The following is an 8,592-nucleotide window of genomic DNA, read 5'->3' as shown; positions in this document are numbered from 1 at the left end:
CCCAGAAGTGACCTTTATTAAGAAGAGTCTTCTAAATGTAATAATAGAGGCTGCATGGGAGAGGGTGAATTATGAACTGGATCTGGAAAGAATTTTGTGGCGTGATTCGGCTGTCCATGCTGTTGTCAGCTATAATTCAACAAGAGCTCTTACAGAGGACTTTTTAAATTTATGAAACACAGAATTTCAAGTTTTTCCCCAAGTAGTGTGTCTATAAATGGCCAGATGATATGGGACTCTTTTCTTTTGCATGTTTATGGTTATCTTGTGCCAAAATACAAGGCTGAGGCACTTCTTTCAGAAAATACAGTTAAGTATGCTATGGTAAACTAGTATTTGGAAGTAAAGTTGGTGGTGAATGGGCACTTGCTGGCCAAGAGGGGACCATGTGGGACAGAAGATCAGCCCCCTGACCTTAGAGGGAAGAATTCTAAGGAAGAGTGCACACACCTTATACAAGGTCATCATTTTCTCCATAGCTTTTTGAGTATTGGGTGACAAACCACAGTTAGCATCTGTTCCTAAGAGACAGCAAGGCATTTTTTGGTTTAATTTCAAACTAGTTCTCAGAATTGAGAGAATTTCACAGTTTTATAACCTGATCAGTGGTTTGGGCTTTCAGTTCTTTGATGCATGGAAAATCTCATGAAGGGATATTTTATTGATGTTATTTATATGTTTATGTATGTATGAAAGAGTGAGTGGGGGAGGGGGTAGAAGGAGAGAGGGAGGATCTCAGAGGAGAATCTCATGCAGGCTCTACACTCAGTGCAGAGCCCAACAGGGAGCTGGATCCCACAACTCTGGGGTCATGACTTGGGCCAAAATCAAGAGTTAGAGGTTCAACCAACTGAGCCACCCATGCATCCCAAGAAGTATTTTAGATAGAAGGTTCATATTCATTTGTATTTCAACTGGATGGCTGCACAGGAAAATCCAGTGGTTTGGTATCTTACAGTGAGCAGATTCAGTTTGACATTACGTAAAATAATATTCCCTGGGTGTCAAACTTTCAAGTTTCAATGTGAAAAATAAGGCTTGTTTTGAAATGGCCGATTCGGGAATCCAAAGGGCCTTGTGATCCCACAAAGGTGAGAGGTGGGGGGTATTTCGGGTAAGGAGAGAGGGTGTTTGTGGGTAATGAAGACAACCTCTAGAGGTTTTACTCTCTGTACCTCTCTCCCTCTGGGAGAATCCTCCTATCCTGGTTTTTTGGACCCCACCTTCTATATGGTCCTCTGATGAAGGGAAGGGAAACCGAGTTCGCAGCTAGAAGACCAGAGCTTTCTGAATGAGAAAATTGTTCACAGCTGTGTGTTTTCTAGGTTAAACAGCTCAACCTCTTCCAGCTTTGCATGTAATTATCTTGGCTGTGTGAGCTGGAGAGTTTGTCCACACCACACCGTAACTCTTAAATTCACATGAATGATTGCCTTACATGGAAATCCCAAGTATATTTGTATTCTGTCCTCCAGTATTCTACTGAGCAGAGGGCAGAAGTGATGAACCCCTTCAGCTGTCCTGCACTTAGGTCACTGGCGATGGGGTGACCCCTTCGTCCCAGTTGGCCTGGACTATCTTGGTTTCAAAACAGAAAATCCTGCATCCTAGAAACCCTTGCAGTCCTGAGCACCCTACAAGGAGCATTGAGGCTGCTTGGTGGCAAAGAAAAAAGGTGGGGGAGTAAAGCAGCAAAGCGGAGACGAAGAGTTAATCCTGACAGAAATGCAGCTCTGGGAGGGAACCAAGGGCCCAGGTGGTGCCATCGAGGAAGCCATGAGACCTGCTCTTCTCTCTCCAGGGTCCGTGCAAAGCTGTGTGACGCTATCTTGAGGAGGGGGTATCTCCGGGGGCTTCCGCCTCACTGTTTGGCTGGAAAACTACCTACCTTCAGACTTTCTAGGAGTAGTCACTCTATTTTTCTTACGAGTCCCTGGCTGACTAAAACCTATAGCAACATAATATGCTATACAAGGAAAATCAGTACAAATTCCTACCCTCCAAAAACATCTTTCCTGGCTGTGTCACAAAATAGGGCCCAGGCCACAGTGGTTAAAGGCTGAGCACTTCTCTGCAACACATAGGCGAGAAGTTTGGACTGTCATTTCTAATATTACTCTGTTCTCAAAGCAGTCAGGATTTCTTGGAAGTTGGTTGAGTCCAGTTGTAGGCTAAGGAAGAAAAAATGTAAACAGCGTCTTGTTGCTGTGGCCTGAAAACAAAGGGATTTTGAGAGTATCAGAGTGGTGCTGGACGGAGTCTCTACTCACCCGGCTGTGGACATGTGAACATCAAATAATGAATGTAATCACAGCAAATTGGTACAGGGTGAGTCTGTGAAAGGCGACGTGTTCTTCATCATATGCTAGAGCAATAAGCGTGTAAAAACCGCAGTTCTACTGCAAAAGAGGGCTGAATGTAATCGAACAGTTTATTAGGATATAATAATGTTCTTTTTAAAAAAATATTAAGAACATGTCTGTTTCAAAGTATTGATTTGTGGGGTGCCTGTGTGGCTCAGTGGGTTGAGCCTCCAACTTTGGCTCAGGTAACGATCACTAAGGTCATGATCTCCCAGTTTGGGGGTTCAAGTCCCACGACGGACTTTGTGCTGACAGCTGAGAGCCTGGGGCCTTCTTTGATTCTGTCTCCCTCTCTCAGCCCCTCCCCCACTTGTGTGCATGCTCTCTCTCTCTCTCTCTCTCTCTCTGTCTCAAAAATAAATAAACATTTAAAAAAATTATTGATTTGTATTTGTTTCAGCACAAGCAGGAGAGAAGCAACACAGGGGACTGACTGTGAATCAGCCACCTGTCTTGGGAAAGTAGGATCTGTTCCAAGAACAGAAAGAACCCAGCAGCATCTGTGGTCATATTTATTGATCAGGTGGGAAGGGGATTAGTGAATACAGGGGAGCTGGCTCCGGAGCGTATTTCACACTGATTAATTATCCAGTATTCATCAGAGGGGAGGTAATCTTTCACTTCTTAAGAGAAGAAATCTCAGGATGGCTCCACCAATGAGAACAAACAACTGGCTAAAGAAGGCATTGCTTTTTCCGGCAGGGATGGGGTGGTGGTAGGGGGAGAAGGCTGAGCTTTTTCACTGGACAGTTCATGCTGTGGGCAGGCCGGCTGGGTGCGCAACGCCACTGTTAGAGGTAGCCGGCCTAGATGTGGCCGTGATCTCAGCCTCCCACTTATCCCTGTTGTTGAGCATCTTCTCTTTGTTGGACAGCAGCTTCTGATGCGTCTCTGCGGAGAACTCGAAGTTGGGGCTTTCATGATGGCATCCACAGGGCAGGCCTCCTGGCAGAAGCTGTAGTAGATAGGGCAGGCTGAGTTGATATCGTAGTGGGTGGTCCGAGGCTGGACCTCTTCGGTGATGGCCTGGGAAGGGCAGACGGCCTTGCAAAGCTTGCAGGCGATGCCACCATCTGGTCTGGACGGATAGTGGTGTAGTGTACACTCCCTGCGGATGATGCATGGACTCAGCAGATCCTTCTCAAGTGGGTAATTGATGGTAGCCGGTACCCAGAACAGGTCACTCAGGGCCATGCCCAGGCTTTGGATGACCTCAGTCCACAGCAGGGTCTGAGCTACTCTGTCCAGTCACCAAATTCATGTCCATGGAGGGCTCCAGCATGTTCATGAACTTGTGGGTCACTACCACTGTGCTGTTGTGGAGGCCATAGTGGGTGGGATGCCCTGCATTTGTAGCTTGGGCCAGGGCCCGAGACAGGGAGGCTTGCTGCCACTCCTTCCCTTGCTGAGCAGCCTCAGACATTCATTCTATAAATAAAGCTAACAGATCAGGCCAATACATCAAAATCATAAAGCAGGGCACTAATACATCAGGTCGTGCAAATTTACTGACCACTGTACTTCTGGGAAATAAGTCACACAAAAATGAAAATCTGTCTGAGAGTCAGGGACATAATTGTGCCATGTGATGAGGAGTGTATTAGTTATCTATTTCTGTGTAACAAATTGCCTCAAACATTGTGGAGGGGAAGGGATTGGGAGAAGCAAGAAAAAGAAAACCGATGTCTGGTCTGGTAGCAGGGGCTGATGCCTGGGAATATTGACCCCTAGGATTAAAACAGGAAACAAGGGAAGTCCACCACTCAACATTTAAGGGTGGGAGGGGATGATGGTCCCCAGGTACAAGTGCTTTTTTTTTTTTTTTTGTAATTTGTCATCCTTTTTTATTTTATTTTATTTTTTTTTACAAATAGTTTATTGTCAAATTAGTTTCTACATAACACTCAGTGCTCATCCCCAAAGTGCCCTCCTCCATGCCCATCCCCCCCTCCCCCCCACATCCATCAGTCCTCAGTTTTTGTCACCATTCAAGAGTCTCTCATGGTTTGCCTCTCTCCCTTTCCCCCACCATTTCCGCCCTTCTTCTCCCCCTTGTTCCTCCGTCAAGTTCCTCCTAACAAGTGCTTTTTAAAGTCCCTCCAGGTGATTGTATTGTGCTCCTAAGGTCAAGTAGCACTGTTCCAGAGTGTGACTTGCCAGTCCAAACTGACTTTCGTCACACCTTGTGGCTATGGTAGTGGGAGGGGTGTTGTGAACATTTCTTGAGCACCAGTTAAAGTTCCATGCTAGGAATTTTACATAGATCTCCTTCCTTCTGGGGCGCAGACAGTAAGTGAGTATTACCACTCTTTTACAGAGGATGAAAAAGACTAGAAAGATTTAGTACATCAGACTGTCTTTAAACAAAACTTCTTTCTTACACCATTTCAAATGGGATCAACTAAGACCTCAAGGAGAAAAAAAAAGAGTATGGAGAATAATGGAGATAAAAGAACTAGTTTGGAAGATTTAAACCTGAGCTCTAAGTAGATTGAAAAAGATGAAGCTCTGTTGATGATATGACTGGATTGCACGCAGGCTGCCGTGAGATTTGGTCACAAAAAACAGCACATGCCGGGCTGCAGAGAGCAGGGTGTGGGGCTGGCGCGGGGCAAGGCTCCCAAAGCTGGGGGTGGAAATGTGGAGCCCTCTCCCCTTCCACGCCCTGTGGTGGCGGTGCAGAGGAACCAAGACACACAAAGTGAACGGCAAGATGGGAGCCGTGGGAACATGGTGCCTTGGCTCTGGTTCGCTCCTACTGGGTATTGAGTAACCTTGCGTGACAGGAGCAGCGAGGCTGGGAAGACAGATGAGGCCCGGGGGGAATGGTCAGGGCATGTAGATTTCAGAGACAGGGGAGGCCACGGATGATTCTTTGGAGCATCGCAGCTGCTGCTCTGGGGAGCAAACAGGCCATTTCAAAATGGGGAGAACCACGCGTCTGGCGGCTTAGGGTTGCCGTTGTCAGCAGTTACTAGAAAATGTTTTGAAGAAAATATGCTCATGCAAACACACCCATGCACACTCGTTCATTCCTAAATACAGACTGAACTTTTCCCTGCAGAGGCAAAATGCCTGCAGAAGGGTTTCTGCACTTTATTGACTGGGAGAGTAACATGTTAGGAGTCCCTTCCTGTAAGAGCTGAGGGTTCGCCTTGGAATGCGGAGCAGGTGGTCAGGCTAGACCCGTGCTACCTTTTCCTTTTCTGAATGTTTGGCATCATAAAGCTTTATTTACAGGCAATCATGTGGCTTCAAGACAATGTCCCTTGGGCCATTTCTTTACTCTGGTAATTCACAAGGTGGCTCGTGCTACCCTGGGAAATGATGTGAGAAGGACCACTGGTGGCTGAAGAATGGCTGAGGTCAGGAGCCAAGACAAACTTGGAAGAATGGCCACTGTGGCAGGTACCAAATGAAAATAAATGAAAGGAAACGAGCCCCAGAATCAACCTCATATGTCCTGCACGGTGCCTCAGAGGCCATGGAAGAGTGGCTCTGGCTTCCCCGAACAGAAACTTGGGACCAAGCAAGAGCTGCCCATGTCAGAGGCCGCAAGGTGCTCTTCCCAATCACAAAACAAGAGAATGTGAGGTCATTGTCAGAAGTCTGAGCCTGAGGCCAGAGTAGACCCCTACCTCTCTGATACTGAGCTTGAGAGCGAAGCATGATCCAATACCTAGGGAACCCCCCTCGGCTACACCTTGTTACCTCCTGCCACTGAAGCTGTTCCCAAGTACCACAGGCCCCTTTGGGAAATTAATGGTTGAAGAACCTAGCTCTGTGGTTAAGAATCTTCTAGGGGCCAAAGGTGAGGAAATAGGGGAAGGTATAAATTAAAGAGACAAAAAGGTTTTTCTGTTTTGTCTTTTGGTTTTAGTGTCTGAAGCAGTGCTGGGACCAAGTTTAAACTGTGGAGCCATTACGCATAGGGGACGGAGAACACTGCCAATCTGAAAGCTTATCAGCCAGTACTGAATATAGCTCTGAATCAGTCTCCTGGTGCTTCTCTTCCGTGTACATTGTTATAGGATCTTTTTGGAAGAGAGAGCCTATGTGGGCGTCATACCAACCAGGGAGCAAATGACCAATCAAGTGGCAGAGAGGCTGAATCACAGCAAACCGTCGTTTTGTAGGTTAAAAGTTATTAAAAAACCATTGAAAATGGCTGCCATTTCGACCATTTTTTGGGCAGGGGGCGGGGCCTGTAAATTGGCCGTTTCAGAAGGTTCTAATATTTTCTAGGATTCTGTGCCTGCGTTGTGCTGGGCACTGTGGAGGTACCAGACATTTCAGAACCACCCTTATCTGTGAGAGTCAGCAAACTTTGTTCCACAGGCCAAATCCAGCCCAATGCATGTTTCTGTAGTTTCACTGGAACACAGCCACTCCCATTTGCTTACTTATTGTCTGGGACTGCTTTCCAGCTACCGGAGTTGTGTGATGAACAAAGACTGTACCATCCACAAAGCTTAACTATTCATTGTCTACCCCTTTACCCCCATAAAAAGTTTGCTGACCCCTGTATTACATGGTATGAGAGACAATGATCACTAGTAAACATTACCATTTTTCATCACTCTTTAGTGCCTCTCTCTTTCTGCTTTATCTTTCATCATTATTCTTTTTCCTCCTCTACTTGGCTGAATTTTCAGCCTCCCCTTTCCTTGAACTTCTTCACTGTTCTTCCTTGTTGCCAGTCTGCTCTTCCATGTCCACACTCCTTCCTGATCTCCTCTGTTCATTTCTTCTTCCTCTCTTTCCCTGCTTCTGCTTCATCATTGTCCGTCTCTGCCACCTCTTATGTCTGCTCCCACTTCTTTCCCTCCATCTTTTCATCAGTGCCTTCTCTTTGGAACAAGTTGAATTAGGAGGGCTGGGCTGACTCCCCATCTCCCCATTCGGAGCAGCTTTCTGTAGCTCTGACACAGCCTTGTGTTGGTTTCCCTCTTCAGATCTGCCGGGTCCATGGGGCAGGGCTGATATTTAGCTGGTGAGGAAAGGTAGTCTGGAAGAATCAGTGATTCTTGATTCTTCAAGAATCAAGGTTGGTTGATTGAGGTTGGTTGGCTGTCTGCCCCGATTGGTCAGTGTCAGATATTTTGAAAATCATTCCTTCTGTGAGATCATCTGCCTCAGCCAGCCAGCCAGCTCACAATTTGGAAATGCTGTGCAGATACCTTTCTCTTAGGAACTGTGTTAGCCCCCGGCTGTGGGCTCTGCCTCTGGAGTTTTATTGAGACTCTTATTGTTTTTAATAGCATTGTGAGGCAGTGTCTAGCATCCAGAAATTAAGTCCATTCAAAATTAGGATGGGTGTGTGTGTTGGGTGATGCCATTCCTTCCACAAAGTAGTATGTGTTTTGAATCTGAGACACTTGTGGTCAAATGCTTCTCAGAAGCATGTACCGCCAGTTGCTAAAGACTTTCTTTTGCAATAGTGGAGGGAGAAAGAACAAGGAGTCATTTTTAAGTAGTTTTCAAAGATATACCAAACCTTGTCACACCACTCATCACTGATGCCGGAGTGACAAGCTGCCTCATATTATAGAGTCACCAACCACCAAGCCAGCCCACAACTGAATTGAAGGGAAGAGGGCACAGAACATGGGGGCCTCAGACTTCACCTGGCTGTAGAGAATCCTGCCTAAAATACATTTCGGGGGCAAACACTTGTTTGCATTTGTCTAGAATTTGAATCTATTTACTCTAGTCACTTTTCTTACCCTTTCAAAAGTTTTTGTTAAACACTTGCTCTCTTTTCTCAACACTATGGTGAGTATAGCAATTCTGATTTCTGTGTAATACATTTTTGAAACATTTGGGCAAACCACTTAATCGTTGTATCTAACAAAAAAGTCATAAACGGAAACAAAGAGAAAGGGATTCAGCCAAACAATATGTTTTGGATATTTGGGTTGATCCTGCAGCTTCTATTTATTTTTTGCCCATGAGCCCTCATTTCAATCTGGGGATCCCTTTCTGTCTACAGAACCTGATTCTGGGGGTGGAGCACGTGAACCCCAATCAGCATATTTGACAACTTGGTCATTGTGATTGGTTCTGGGTGGACATGTGACTAAGCAGATCCAATTAGGGTGAATTTCAAGATTCTTGCTTGGAATTCTGCTCAGTATCAGGGTCTATCAATTCTTCTGCTTCTTTTTAAAACATTTTTAATGTTTATTTTTGAGAGAGAGAGAGAGAGAGAGCATGAGCAGAGAAGGGG

At 45.8% G+C, this 8,592-nt stretch overlaps 1 pseudogene; it reads right to left on the bottom strand.

Moving 5' to 3' along the window:
• Positions 1–3,114: 3,114 nt before the first annotated feature.
• Positions 3,115–3,786, bottom strand: LOC120244616 (annotated as a pseudogene).
• Between the last annotated feature and the right edge of the window lie 4,806 nt (positions 3,787–8,592).

This window comes from Hyaena hyaena, unplaced genomic scaffold (assembly GCF_003009895.1).
Source record: "Hyaena hyaena isolate Hyena2069 unplaced genomic scaffold, ASM300989v1 scaffold_388, whole genome shotgun sequence".
Classification (NCBI taxonomy): domain Eukaryota; kingdom Metazoa; phylum Chordata; class Mammalia; order Carnivora; family Hyaenidae; genus Hyaena; species Hyaena hyaena.
This window is presented reverse-complemented; position numbering and strand designations above follow the sequence as displayed.